Source organism: Mya arenaria, chromosome 1 (genome assembly GCF_026914265.1).
Source record: "Mya arenaria isolate MELC-2E11 chromosome 1, ASM2691426v1".
Taxonomy (NCBI): domain Eukaryota; kingdom Metazoa; phylum Mollusca; class Bivalvia; order Myida; family Myidae; genus Mya; species Mya arenaria.
The window spans coordinates 38,138,935-38,154,690 of record NC_069122.1 but is presented as its reverse complement, the minus strand read 5'-3'; the positions used below and the strand labels follow the sequence as shown (position 1 = coordinate 38,154,690).

The 15,756-nt window shown below is 36.7% G+C and overlaps 1 pseudogene; it reads right to left on the bottom strand.

The window, feature by feature from the left end:
* Positions 1–2,201: 2,201 nt before the first annotated feature.
* On the bottom strand, positions 2,202–15,756 carry LOC128226887 (interferon-induced protein 44-like; annotated as a pseudogene).

Below are 15,756 nucleotides of genomic sequence, written 5' to 3'. Positions count from 1 at the left end.
CTGGTAAAAGAAGCAAGGCATGGACTGATAACTAAACCATGCAAAGGAAAGGAAGATGGTGTGATAACTAAACCATGTTATAGCACATAAACACTGTGGGATTTAAGCTAATGGCATTGACTGATAACTAAACCATTCTAAAATTTAGAAACATGGTGTGATAACTAAACCATGTAGCAGCCCAGAGACTGAGAAGAAAAAGCGAATTAAGGCATGGACTGATAACTAAACCATGCTAAAATTTAGGAACATGGTATGATAACTAGACCATGTAGCAGCCTGAAGACTGAGCGAAAACCCGCAAATGAAGGCATGGACTGATAACTAAACCATGCTTATATTGAGGAATATGGTATTATAACTAAACCTTGTTGCAGCTCGAGAAGAGAGCGGAAAACCGCAAATTAAGGCATGGACTGATAACTAAACCATGCTTAAAATTTGAAACACGGTGTGATAACTAAACCGTGTACAGCCCGAAGACTGAGTAGAAAAGCTAGTATGGCATGGACTGATAACTTAACCATACAAGTATGATGAAATGAAGCATTATTTAGCGGACAAAAATAGAAATAAATGGTAATGATACCAAACGTAACCATGAACTATATGACTGGTCTTAGAAAGCCACACCAAAAAAGAGAGAAAGCTCATATACGTACCTTGATTAGTTATCAGCAGATGGACCCCTTCAGGGCGGCGACCACTGCAGCACGGACATTGCTCAGAAAACGAAGCTGGCCGGCATTCCATAGGTGGCAACCATCAGAAGAAAAGTTGCGGTGTTGGCAGTCGGCAGACCAAAAACCTTTCATCCGCCAAACGTACGAGCGATCATGTGTTGTCCCGTTAAGCATCGACATCAATTGCATATTCGTGTCATCAACCATTGGTTTAAACCAGGCTGTAACCACGGGGTACTTCACTGGAATAGAGGGCACCATGCATATGCAGGGTCTGCAGGACAATAACCTTTGGCACGGATAGCACGAAAAGTAAAGGGTCCACAAGGTCCGTAATCTGGCGGGAAACACTTGTAGGTGAGACATTAGGATCGTATATATCACAGGTAACAACAACCAGCACAACAACGTTGGGGCTGAAATCGCGTACCACGCAAAGATTCACGTAATGTCTGAACTGAAGCGCCTGGGAAGCCCGAGTATTGAACGAGGGGGGTCCGTGGAGATCCATATGGAAATTCGCTGAATAAGATTGTCGAATGAAGTCCCGTAGACGTTTCACATGTGAGTGTCCGAATAGTTGAATCCTCGGAGTATTGGCCGCCGACATGTTGGATGACGTAATAGTTAATCCAAGGTTGCCACCTTCGTGTGCAAATTACACGTAAAAATGGGTCGCCGCCCCGAAGAAAAAAATCCAAAAGGAAACTGTTTACATTAAGGAACAATGTACTATAATAAATAACCTTGCAAATATTGCAAATCGTCGTAATTATAAAAATATATTCCAGAGACTGGCGAGCGCTTAGCATACGCAAGAGAGAACAAAGAAGAATGGCAGACGCATTCTGATTGGCCTTTAGCGTCACGTGGCACAAAAAGGGGGAAATTGATTGGCTCCTGGGATAAAGTGCCCGTATGGCTAATTCCCGAGATATTGCCTAAATCCCGTGCCACGGACGTACAGAAATAAATTGAACAACGGCCATAAATAATTTTATGTTTGCATAAAATTGCTGAAATAAAAGGGGAGATAATGACTCCCCTGTTTCAAACCGACTGTAACATCAAACATTTGAGAATAGCTATTGTCTCTAGCTATTTCTATACAGGATTGGATGTCGATATACATACACTTTATCATGTTGATAATTTTACAGCTGCTACCTGCTTTAATCAGTTTTACCCATAATGCACCTCTATTAACGGTCTCAAAAGCTCTTTGGTAATCTAAGAATGCGCACCACAGTTTGGAACCTTTGTTAAGGACTTTTTGTATAGAAGCGTAAAGAAGGAAAATTGCATCCGCTGTAGCTGTTAACAACACCTTTGATATAATTATTACTTTTTGTTTTCTTTATAATAATATATGGATACATTCAAACAAACAATTATTCAATGGCACAATTCATCAAATGAAATGAATAATTGTTTTTTCAAATTACAATGAATAAAAAATCTGTATTAATTTGTATTATAAGTCGTTGTTTAGTCACATAAAACACATCTATACTTTTGCTCATCTGGAGGTATGCAAATTGTAGTTGACATGACGTTCCACACAAGTTCAGTGAGTGCACGACCATATCGTGATCAGTTTGTAGCAGTGTCTGACCCGTACCTTTCACATTTAGCCTTCTTTGCCTGCTTTGTCTTAAGTCTTTGACTTCTCCTTCTTTTATTCACTTTCATGTTTTCCAAATAATCCTCTGCTAAGTACATGATCTGTCGGACAGCTAGCAAAGCAAGGATGTTGACGCTCTCATCGCTTTCCACTTCCTCCTCGTAATTCTTGACTGGCCAAATACTATTCCTTGGAAATTTTAACAGATCTGCTACCTTTTCGATAACTTCTTGGACATTTGGGCTGAAGAATGTGTTACAAACATTTTCTGCCGTTTTATCGCAGAGTTTGTCAATCTGTGTGACTAAGACGGCTTGTGGTATCCCTTAAAGGTTGAAGGTAATATCCAAATGTAATACTGTTGTTTATATTTTTTTCCTTTTTCTAAATTTAAATAGATGTAAAAGCTTATAACAAAAGTGCCCTCATAAATCTATGAAAACAATCATTGTAGCCGAACGCGTTTCTTTTCGGAAGAGAGAAATTCGATGTTCCTTGCAGAACTGTTGGGTTTCCGACTTATCAGTTAAACAATGAAGCTACTGATCAAGATTATGGTGTAAGATACCTTTTCTGTTCAACAGATCCCGATACCACTTCAGTTTGTGCAGCACAGGTGTTGGAATGTCGCCTACAGTCGAACCGTCCAAAACGAATACAACACAGTGTATTTTGTTACTCAATGTTGGCCTTTGCTGAAAATCTGCATCGTCATTTGACATGAGACTCGCCAATGGCATCTAGGAAGAAATTATACTGTATCGATTGTTTCTGCAATCTTGTTTATAAAAATGCAAATTTCGTTTCACCAATATATCAAAGAACCTGAGTGGCAATAATTTTTCAACATTTATTTTGTCATCATCATCATCATCATCATCATCATCATCATCATCATCATCATCATCATCATCATCATCATCATCAACTTTCAAATCAACTCTTTTTTCTCAGTTTACAGGAAATAAAGCTGTCTGTTCCGGTTTACAATTGGTAAGCTTACCTCATAAAAGTCCGGAACGTTATCTTCCAATATATAATTGCATTGCATAAGGTCCAATGTGTCCGTGTCCGCTATCCCTCTTGTGTCGTAGAGCTGAAGGCTGACCTTGTCACCAACCGTAAACTGAAATAACAGGTCGGGGATATAAATAATTTAGTTTTGTCAAGTTTCAGCGATGCAAACGGACATACAGACAGACAGAAAGACGGACGGGCGGACATTCGGACGGACGGTTGGGACGGTTGGGACGGACGGACGGACATATGTTTCATAATAATTGTAACCATTTTATGCATATTTACATGAATCAAGACTTTTTTTTACCGTACACATGTTTATTTGGTATGAAACATCGTATACTACGGTGACCTTTCACTTTCATCTAAACACTATTTTTCAGCGAGTCCTGAATACTGCCATAATATTTCCCGAGTCACGAATACTTTTAACCAGATGAAGAAATGATAAAACCATTATGTTTTTAAGGTATATTCCGATGTCACATCTGACCAATATATACTGACCGCAGGGGTCTAGCCTACCCATAGTTTGACGGGGATCATCCCCCCCCCCCCCCCCCCCGTGAGAAATGATACAGATAAACACCATACAGTGATTAACGTAAATTTCAAAAAAAGTTTTTAATTCGATTTTAAACACGGTTGAACAGTACGTAATTTATATAATAGAAACACTGCTATGTATGTGCATCTAGCAACGATTAAAATAATTAGTAAATATGCATGTAGATTCTGCTCATGTAAGGAATTCAATGAAATGTAAGGTCTGCATTCAGAAAGTTGGACTTCCCGGAGTAAGTATGAATGCGCAACGTATGCGGGAGGTGAGTGTGGAAGGGGTGTGTTCAAAACACAGTCTCAACTAAGGGAAGAAAATATAACAACATAATGCATGACGTACTATATAAATTACCAGTAAATTTGATTTTATACGACTTGTCAATAGTTTCCTGTTTCTGAGGTTAAAAATTACGAATGTTCTTGTTGATAAAATTATTTTTTGGGGGTTATTGTATTTTCTTTTAATTTTGCTAAAATAGTAACACATTTATAGTAGAGTCATCATAAGAAACTTTTTCTGAATCACATTTAATTAATGAAAAACAACAACACATTTTTAATATTAGTAACACTAATACTTCTGCAGATTTAATATATAAGTTTCAAAACGACATGTGCTTCAAAGTTACTCGGCTTGTACCTTACGGAGTGGAAAAATATGATTATTTGCATTTTGCCTAGTAACAAAGAAAATTGCAGTTATAATTGTTACGATTCCGGTACACTTTGAACCATATCCTGGTATTATATGATAGAAGTTAATTGTGAAAACTTCAACACTTCTAGTCGAATTTATGACTTTCCGTTAGGTTAGTTTCTTTTATTGCATATATTTGTAAGCTTTCCAACGCAGCATTGATAAAGGAAGTTTTACCATGGTTGTTGTACTGGATTCCGAGCTTCCACCAACTCCAGCCTGTTGTGATATTCCTCCCCGAAACACAGACGCCATCAAATTACAGAAGCTCGATTTACCCGAGCCTAAAGGCCCCATCAATAGAATGTTGAAATATGGGACATCAAGTCCTGCAGGGGGTCGGATGCCTTTCACTTCTTCTTTCAAACTCTCAACTAACTACAAAATCAAATGCAATATATATGTTTGAGCAGTTATAACGAGAGTGCAAGCACAATTAAGGCATGCAAACATTCCGGCACCCTCAGTATGGTCATTTAAAATATAACTGACACGTTTAATATTGACAGGTTACATATATTATGAACTGTTTCTTTTCTTTATGAATGACAACTATATAACGATCCAAATATTTTTTCCACTTTTTATGAACATAGGAGTATTCAAATGTTTTTGAAAAGGTTAAGGTTATACAGTAATGGATTTGTAGCGACAAACAGAACTAATTAATTGCATATAGTCAAATGAATATAAAATCAAATGGTATTTGTCTTTCTAAGTACCTTTTGTAGGCCTTAAATTCAATTAATCAGTGTTAATAAATCACATAAAAAATAAGCTTCATATTTCATTTCCTTAGCAATTTGGAAATTTTACCTGTTTGAGCGCTTGAACATTGAAAAACCTGATCCAGAAAGACTTTTTCATATCATGGGACTGAACAGGCCAAACTGTTTGAGCGCTTGAACATTGAAAAACCTGATCCAGAGAGACTTTCTCATATCATGGGACTGAACAGGCCAAACTGTTTGAGCGATTGAACATTGAAAAACCTGATCCAGAGAGACTTTCTCATATCATGGGACTAAACAGGCCAAACTGTTTGAGCGCTTGAACATTGAAAAACCTGATCCAGAGAGACTTTCCCATATCATGAGACTAAACAGGCCAAACTGTTTGAGAGCTTGAACATTGAAAAACCTGATCCAGAGAGACTTTCTCATATCATGGGACTAAACAGGCCAAACTGTTTGAGCACTTAAACATTGAAAACCCTGATCCAGAGAGACTTTCTCATATCATGGGACTGAACAGGCCAATTGTATGAGCGCTCAAACAAAATTAGGTGAAGATGGCCGGTTTGAATGCGAGTGGTTGGTTCAAGCGAATAGAGAATTTGATAGTGGTGGCAATTTGTTTGAGCGCTAAAACATTTTCCTGTTAAAGCAGTGTTTTTGCATCTGAACACTTTCATTGGAAGCATTTTTTTTTTATCTCAAACGTTTTGCTCCAAAAACAGTTTGTTTGGACACACCAACACATTTCATTCCAGGCACTTTGTTTGAGCGCTCAAACATTTAACCAGTGTGTACAATCTGTTTGTGCAAACATATTTTTAAGTCAAGGCATTTTATTCGAGCGCTCAAACAATATGTCAGTGTAGGAAATCAGTTTGAAATTCCCCCTAAATTTAATAATAATAATGATAATAATTATCATAAAAGCTTTATTAAACAAAGGTTACCTATTAAGACATATGAGAACATAATCATTTTAAGAAGCACAGTAAAGGAAAAAAGAATAGGGCTATCAGATAACAATTAGATAATACTTTATATTTTACATAAACATAAACAACACGAGCTCCATCTGTCACAACACATGCCTGTCTTCATTTCACAACAACCAGTTTAGTGATAAATGGTTGTCTTTTTAGCTAAATTTAGAGATCGGTACTGTAAACACAGTCTAACCAATTCAACAAGGGGTAATCCCGGCTGAATCCAATCGGGATTCCCAGCCGTTTTGTCACTTGGGAAAAAGACGACCAGATTGTCACCATACTTTGGCCGAAGTCAGATGATAACAAGAGATGTTTGGCAAACATTATGCCCCCCTGAGCGCCATGTTGTCATGATTATTCGGGCAATTGAATGAAATATGCACGGACCGAAATGACAGCTGATTTGTCATTAACATTGGATGCCTTTGAGGCAGTTTTAAGATTATGACCATTCAAAGTTTGAGGAAATTAGGTGTACAGTTTTGAATCACTTCAGATGATGACTGCAGATATTTGCAGATAAAAATGTATCCTCCTCGCAGAAGAGAATACCCAATAACACCTAAAATCAACAGGGGTCATCTAAAGGTCAGGCCCAAGCCCAATGTCAAGTTTGAGGGCCATGGGTGCAGGCATTGTTGAATTATCACTCGGAAAAAAAATTGCATTCAAGGTCAATTTGACCTTGACCTTTGACCCGGTGACCCCTTAAATCAATAGGGGTCATCTACTGGTCAGGCCCAGCCTCCATGTCAAGTATGAGGATGATAAGTCCAGGCATTGTTGGGATATCACTGGGAGAAGCTTTGATAACTTTTTCGCATTAAAGGTCACATTGACCTTGAACTTTGGCACGATGACCCCTAAAATCAATAGGAGTCATCTACTAGTCAGGACCAACCTTCATGTCAAGTATGATGACCATAGGTCAATGAATTGTTAAGTTTGCCTTCAATGTCACTGTGACCTTAATCTTTGACCAGATGACCCCCAAAATCAATAGGGGTCATCTACTGGTCAGGCCCAACTTCCAAGTCAAGTTCCAGGGGCATGGATGCAGGCATTGACGAGTTCTCACTCGGACAACCCTTTATCATTTAAGGTTACTGCGGCCTTGACTTTTGACCCGTTGACCCATAAAATTAATAGGGGTCATCTACTGGCCCAGCCTCCATGTCAAGTATGATGATTATAAGTCCAGGCATTGTTGAGATATCACTCGGACAAGCTTTAAAATCATTTTACCATTAAAGGTCACTGTGACCTTGACCTTTTACCCTATGAACCCCATAATCAATATGGGTCATTAACTGGTCATGCCCAACCTTCATGTCAAGTTTGGTGACCATACATCCAGGAATTATAAAGTTATCACTCGGACAAGCTTTGGTCTACCGACAGACCAACCAACCGACCGACCGACCGACATGTGCAAATCAATATACCCCTCTTCTTCGAAGGGGGCATATAAAGTGTAGGAGCAACCTGTAAATGATACTTCTTCTGCTTGCAGCCTTTTAGGTATGTTGACTGTCACTATACCATGAAGTTCAGGGGCGTAGCCAGCGTTAAACACTTACGCATGTGCGTTTATCAATTTGAAAAACATGGCATCAAAGTCGAGGGCTAAGCTATGTATTAACATCAGATTAAAGGAAGATCAGCTATAGAAAGCATTGTTTCTCTGTGCTATTTGCCTTACAGAGCCGAAAAATCACTTGTTAACTGCAATCGGTGGCCTCGAGCCTATAAATCACTCCAAATACACGTCAGTGCTCAACATGTTAGTTCCATTTTTCCATTTTCCATTTCCACAAGCGCGCAAAGTTTCCAAGCCAGATGTCAATATTTGAGGTGGTACGCAAACTTTAACATAAATTCTAAGTAAAAAAAGGGGCATAATTTTGTCAAAATGCTTGATAGAGCTACCTCCTCCTGTGTACAGGGTGGGGGCATCATGTTTAACAAGTGTGTAAAGTTTCAAAACCATATGTCAATATTTGAGGTGGTACACAAACTCTTACAAAAACTTAAGTGGTTATGCCCATGCCGACACCGACGTCAACACCGACGCTCGGGTGACTAGGGTAGCTCTCCTTATTATTCGAATAGTCGAGCTAAAAATGGGAAAGGATCCCTCACTTGAGCTTATTTTTTAGTGTGACAGTCATGTTTAAAATGGTCCATTGGAAGAATGACATAACAGAGGCATATTACCATTTTAAATGCAAACTGAGTGCTTAGACCAAGACTTTAGTGTAAGTAAAACTTTTGTTACCAAAATAGGATCAAATATAAAGACTTGCAGTTTCCTTTTTAACAGCATTTCAGAAATAAATAAAAACATTTTATTAAATTGAATAAAAAAGACATGAAAAAAGTACATTTATGTCATGTTTGGTATCATTATTTTGCTAAAAGAATGCTCACCCCTTATTTTCAGTGTAAAAGTAAATTTATTAAATTTACACAATAATAAGCGATAAATAGTGTTTTTCTCAAAACTTTATTTAATATGAACAAGCTCCACCTTCATAATTAGTTAAGCTCCACCCTCTCATTAGATTCCCTCTTCTGATTGGCTAGAGGAATCAGATGTAGAAGATGATAATGCTTAATTGACAAGGGCTCTTAGTTAATCTGATCTTGAAGTTTTGTAGGTATGAGAAGTTTTATGAATGAAGTAAATAAATAGCTGGAATATTCAGACTTATCTAGTGCTTTGAATTTGAATATGATTCAATGACTTTTTCCTTAAAGCTGCACTCTCACAGATTTACAATTTTTACAACTTTTTTAATTTTTGTCTTGGAAAGAGCATATGTTTGCGTATTTATCTGCAAACCAATGATATAAGATTTCTGACAAAAAATCAGATCGTAGATTTTCATATTTCCATTCGAAATTGAATGTTTTATGCCCTAAACCGTTACTAACGGTTTAAGAAAAATGCATAAAACATCATTTTTTGAACTTAGATGTAAAAATCTGCATTCTAATGTTTTTGTCAGCCGTCTTATTTAACTGGTTTCCATGGACTTTCGCAAAAAATGAGTAGTTCCAAGACAAAAAATAAAAGTTGTCAAAATGTTCAATCTGTGAGAGTGCAGCTTTAAATTCTGGTTTTGTTTTAATACAGTATGATAATTTTAACAAATATCATATATTCATTATAGACAGTAAAATGCATAATATGCTGCTCCATGAGCAAATATTTAAAAACTATTCAGAAATGTGCTGTATGGATTCCAAACTTTTAAGAATTAATGATGAACAAAACTTAATTAATGGTCAGATCATGACTCAGGTGCATCACCTTTAAACCTCAAGTGTTGAGTAAAAAGTCTAAACAGTCTATTTTCTGAAGTCGGAATATGACATTAAATATAGAACGTGCAGTTTCACTAACATTTTCTTGGTTCGGCCAATGTATGAGTATAAGTCATAAAATCTAAGATAAGAAGGTATTTTTCAGTATAGATATGAAGTTGAAAATTGATAATACCCTTGGTTCATACATTTGTGGTCCTGTTTTATCTAGTATCTGTACAAACTCACCTTTGCCATGCATGCATGGCTAAGCCTCCTTTGTTGACAATATACTTTTCATTACTAATACTTGAACAAATCCACCTTTGCCATGCATGCATGGCTAAGCCTCCTTTGTTGACAATATACTTTTCAGTACTAATGCATGAACAAATCCACCTTTGCCATGCATGCATGGCTAAGCCTCCTTTGCCATGCATGCATGGCTAAGCCTCCTTTGTTGACAATATGCTTTTCAGTACTAATGCATGAACAAATCCACCTTTGCCATGCATGCATGGCTAAGCCTCCTTTGTTGACAATATACTTTTCATTACTAATACATGAACAAACCCACCTTTGCAATGCATGCATGGCTAAGCCTCCTTTGCCATGCATGCATGGCTAAGCCTACTTTGTTGTACCTTGCGGTCAAGGATAACCCGTGAAAGTGCAAGCACTTATTTCCAACGGGGTCCTTTGTTTTTGCTGAAGGGACAGCACGCTGAAGAGACAGTGGTGGGATACAAGGAAGTCCGGGTGCGATACGCTAGCTCTTTTTCGAAGAGACCCCTTGGTTCTTTTACGTGCTCGGTGTAAAGCACCGATACACAGGGTACAACTTTCCTGGGTTAACCAGTACTGAGTACACCACTTTTCCAAACACTACCCTTTTAATGCCGAGCGCCAGGCAAGGGAGCTACTTGTACCAATTTTTAACGTATTTTGGTATGACGCGGCCAGGGATCGAACCCATGACTTCCGCTCCGTAGGCGGACACTTAACCACTAGGCCACGGAGACGGTAACAACTGTATGTATGAATGTCTTAACTATTTGTTTTCAGCCAAAAGCTTATGAATATACTTTATTACACAGTCATGAGTTTTGCCATCAGGATTGGCATCCGGCCATAATAAATGTCAATGTGCATAAAATTTTAACTGACGCCTTAAATTGGCCATTATAAATATCAGTATGCATTAAATTTGACTTACACCTTGGCTATAATTTATTAGTTCAAAATATTCATTTGAGCAAAGACCATAACAAATATAACGATTGAGTGATTCCCTGTTTCTTTTGTACAAAGTATTGTCATTCAAATGCTGTCCTGGCTATATTTTGACCATGCTTTGATAACTTGGCAACTTGGTACAAATGTTCATGTTCAGAAAATTGTATAATGTTAACCAAACATAATAATTACAGTACAGACATAAGCTTATCACTACTTTATATTAGCAAATAAATCATACATCTATTTAAATACCAATGACAGATTTATGTTCAGTGTATAAAAGAATCAACATGACCTATTCAAACAGGCATGTTTTTAAAACATAAACTTAACTTTATTTACTACTAATTTTGTAAAGAAACAACAGTTAAGTAGCTTTAAAGGTAAAAAGAGGATACATCACACATTAATATTATGGGACAAAATGCCATGTATGTTTGCTTGTCAAAAAATACAGACTGATTCTGGGGGGGGGGGGGGGGAGTCTTAGAGATATTATGATTGGTGAATAACATTCTTGGGGTACTATCAAGTCCCATTTGTTGATATCAAATGTGTAGGGTTATCCCTAAACCCACCACAAACTATACAGACAAGTTTTTTTTAATGAAATTGCCTTTCTTATATATTGTGTATATGCGAATCCTTTGATTAGTTTTTGGCATAGTTTTACATGTAAATTAGGCACAAGTTGTCCTAGACACAACTTCACACTAATAGCCAAATGAGAATGATGAAAGTAATACACTTTCAAACTTTCTTTGCTTTAGACTGTCATGCCATGTTTTTTATAAAATGCCTTTAAGTCTTATGTATGGAGTATGTGTAAAAAATAAAATATAACAAGAGCTGTCGTAAGACAGCGCGCTCGACTACGCCGCTTTGACTACGCCGCTTTGACTACGCCTCTTTAACTTAGATGTGAATACAATAACAATGTAATATTACCAAAGATGGTTTCTTTATGTCAAACCTAACTAAAATTATTTGATACATAAGGTGACTTTGATGATGCCCTCGCACCAGCCCGCCCCAACAATGACGCAAGTCATTCAAATAACTTGATTATCCATTATGAAAATGTGGTTGAAATATACAAATATGCCTTTAAAAGAAATTAAAATAAAATAATTAAATAATAAAAAAAATCAAAAAAATCAAGGGCAATAATTTGTATTTAGGGTTAAAATGGAGTAATGTTTCTTGATGTAATATGGTCGTAAATAATTTTGGATTTTATTTAGTGCATTGAATGAAAGGTATAGAATGTTTTTTTTTATTTAAATCCCAACTTGCCCTTAACATTAACTTGCCCTAAAACTTTAACCTAAGTCAATCAGGGGCCATAACTTGTATTAAGGATAATATGGAATTACGTAACCTCATTGGGTGATGGTCCTGAACAATAATGTGAAGTATTAAGTCAATCGAATGAATGGTATAGAAGATATTAATAAATATCCCAACCTGCCCTAAAACTTTAACCCAAGTTCCATAGTCAACCAGGGGCCATAACTTGTATAAAAGATAATATGGAGTTATCTAACCTTATTATGTGATGGCTCTGAACAACTGTGTGAAGTATTAAGTCAATTGAATGAATGGTATTGGCCTTTAAAGTGAAAATCCCAACTTGCCCTAAAACTTGAACCTGCCCTAAAACTTTAACCTAAGTCAATCAGGGGCCATAACTTGTATAAAGGATAATATGGAGTTATGTAACCTCATTGTGTGATGGTCCTGAACAACTGTGTTAAGTATTAAGTCAATTGACCAAAGGGTATAAAAGTTTTTTTATAAATATCCCAACCTGCCCTAAAACTTTAACCTAAGTTTCATAGTCAATCAGGGTCCATAATCTGTGTTAAGAATAATATGGAGTTATCTAACCTCATTATGAGATGGCCCTGAACAACTGTGTGAAGTATTAACTCAATTCAATGAACGTTATTGGACTTATAAGTGAAAATCCCAACTTGCCCTAAAACTTTATCCGGACGCCGACGCTGGGGCGAGTAGTATAGCCCACCTATTCTTCGAATAGTCAAGCTAAAAGTGTTTTGGTGACCAAGCAGATTGTATTTACTGGTAAAATGTTGGAGCGCTCAAACAAAATGCCTTTACTAAAAAAGTGTTAGAGCGGCCAAAAATTGCTTTTACTTGAAAATGTTTGAAATCTAAAACAAAATGCTTTATATGAAAGTGTTAGGGTGCCCATACAAACTATTTTTACAGGTATTAAATAAATGTTCGAGCGCTCAAACAAAATGCATTGAGTGAAAAGTGTTAAGGCGCCCATACAAACTGGTTTCACAGGCAAATATTCAAGCACTCAAACAAACTTCTGACACTGACAACTAATGTAATCGCTTGAACCAACCACCCACTGTATATATCTTCACATCATTTTGTTTGAGCGCTCAAACAATTTGGCCTGCTCAGTCCCATTACATGAGAACATTTGTCTGTGTAAAGATTCTCTATGTTCGAGCGCTCAAACAAGTTTGATTTAACAATGACCTAAGAAATTGAAATTGGAGTCTTTGAAAATGTTTGAGCGCTCAAACAAACTAACATCACTAATCGCTTGAATCAACCAATCCCATTTAAACCGGCCACCTTCACCTAATTACATTTACATGAGAACATTTCTCTGTGTAAAGATTCTCTATGTTCGAGCGCTCAAACAAGTTTGATTTAACAATGACCTAAGAAATTGAAATTGGAGTCTTTGAAAATGTTTGAAAACCGAGATATCTATGAATTTATTATCTATGAGTTCTGATTTTTAATTGAATTAAATATAAAATATGTGTACTGGTATCATACAAACATAAACAAAACATCAATCTGAAGTAGCTTACTCAATCTCAAGTATAGGGATAGTATCCTGGACCACATTCAGTGATTTCAGCTTAAGAAATAACGCACCTTTTGGTGCATTTGTCAGAAAATGATTCAGTTTACCTTTGGTCCCCATTCTGCAGTTTTCCGCCATGGAATTGTCAAATTCGGCATTTGTCTTTTGTTATCTAATAAGAACATTTCGTGCTGTACAAATGGAATGTTTTCCAATTTATATGCTACACTACACATGCTTCGAACGTTGATTTTATTTTATGTAGTACTGGTTAGCGACCTATTATTCGCCCGTACCACTTTTTCGCCCACCCAGTTAAAACCAGTCAAAACGAAATATGTTACATAAATCAGTCTGGCGTTTCATTGCGGCATCATTTTTGACAGTTATCAGCTGTTTTTTGCGTTCAAATGTTAGTAGTATGTGGAATTCGACCCAAATAAACATTGTTTACACTTCTGACTTTGTAAGTTGCACGCGGGGATGACGTCATCACGCGCGCGCTCATTTGCATGAGGCCCTGTAAGGATTTTTTAATTTTCATTATACCTTGCACTATCAGACGACATTATTGATTTGTCATTATAAAGTATAAAACTGGTGATGAATTATACAAACACCCTAAATTGCAGTATTTTACGTTCAATTTTCGAAAAAGCAAATGGTAAAACCTGAAAACAGTTAAGTAATCGCCATTTTTTTCTTCTAAGGGAAGCAACTCAAATTTAAATTAATCATTACATTCTCGTACGAGCATGCGTTGTCCCTCTTCGGAAGTCTATAAATAAGCATACATCATGTACATGTAGGTCATGTTTTAAGAAGGAATCCCGGTAGCTTTTCAAATTTTCTGCAGAGGTGGTTTACGAATACGTGTTTATCATTTTAAACATACATAAACAGTATGTAATAGTTAACATATTATATTTATTGACCAATTGTCGTTTTAAACGGTCGCTAGACTGGTAAAATAAAGTAAAAATGTTTGAAGGTATAGTTTAGAGAGAAGTAAACGAAAAATATCGTAAAATATCGTAAGAACAGCAAATTTATGGGGTGGGTGAATAATTGGTACAGTAGGGTGCTTATTTTAGCGAAATTATAGGGGTACTTTGCACGTGGGAATATTGGTTTTTGTCTGAAGAGCCAACCTGTCTGAGTGTAAAGTTTTATCCTAATAGCTATCTTGTGTCAAAAGTAACGACGGAAAAATCTCCATTTCAGGCCGAAAAGGGGTCGCTAACCAGTATATACTGTACAGTTTATATTTACTAATTTTATATAATTAAAATCTTACAGCAATAACAAGTTCAACTTCATGTATCTTCTTAATACATTTTAGAGCATATAGTATAGAAATTAGAATGTTTTTTTCATGAATTCTAACGTTAAATTTAAAGTATAATGCAGGGCCAAAAACCTTACTTTACCTTTGACGGAATAAATCTCCAACTCCGTCACTTTGCTGTGTCCATTGTTGACTTCCTCTAACGATGTTAAAACCGAAACCATTACTGACTGTCATGGTGTATTCCCCGGAAGAAGGGGGAATGGTGCCATCAAATGTTCTAAGGTCATATCGTACATCACCTCCAAATATTGGTCCGTGGTTTGACTCATTATAAATGGCTGCATGTCCTTTTTTAATTGGGAATTTTTTATGCGTTTCAACATTAGAACAAAACAACTGGAACATAAATGCTGAATTATCCTGTGGGTATGTGTAGGTCTTTGGTGTTTCCCAGTTGACACTTATGTACCCTCCATAAACGGAACCCTCCTTGTTGTACATGACAGTAAGTGTTGGTTGTCACATTTCTTATGAAACACATCCGGATCACAGCCATCCCTAGTTATGCTATACAGAAGATTAAATGTTTTTGGTCCAGTGCCGATCCAGGATTCAATTTGATTAAAGTCCTTGTCTGTAAGTCTCTTACCCATACTTCAAATGCAACCTTCTGATCAAAATTTGACAGGTAACACTTCCAATCTGTTTTAAGTGTCCTTATGAATTCAGTCGCAAGCTAAATTCAA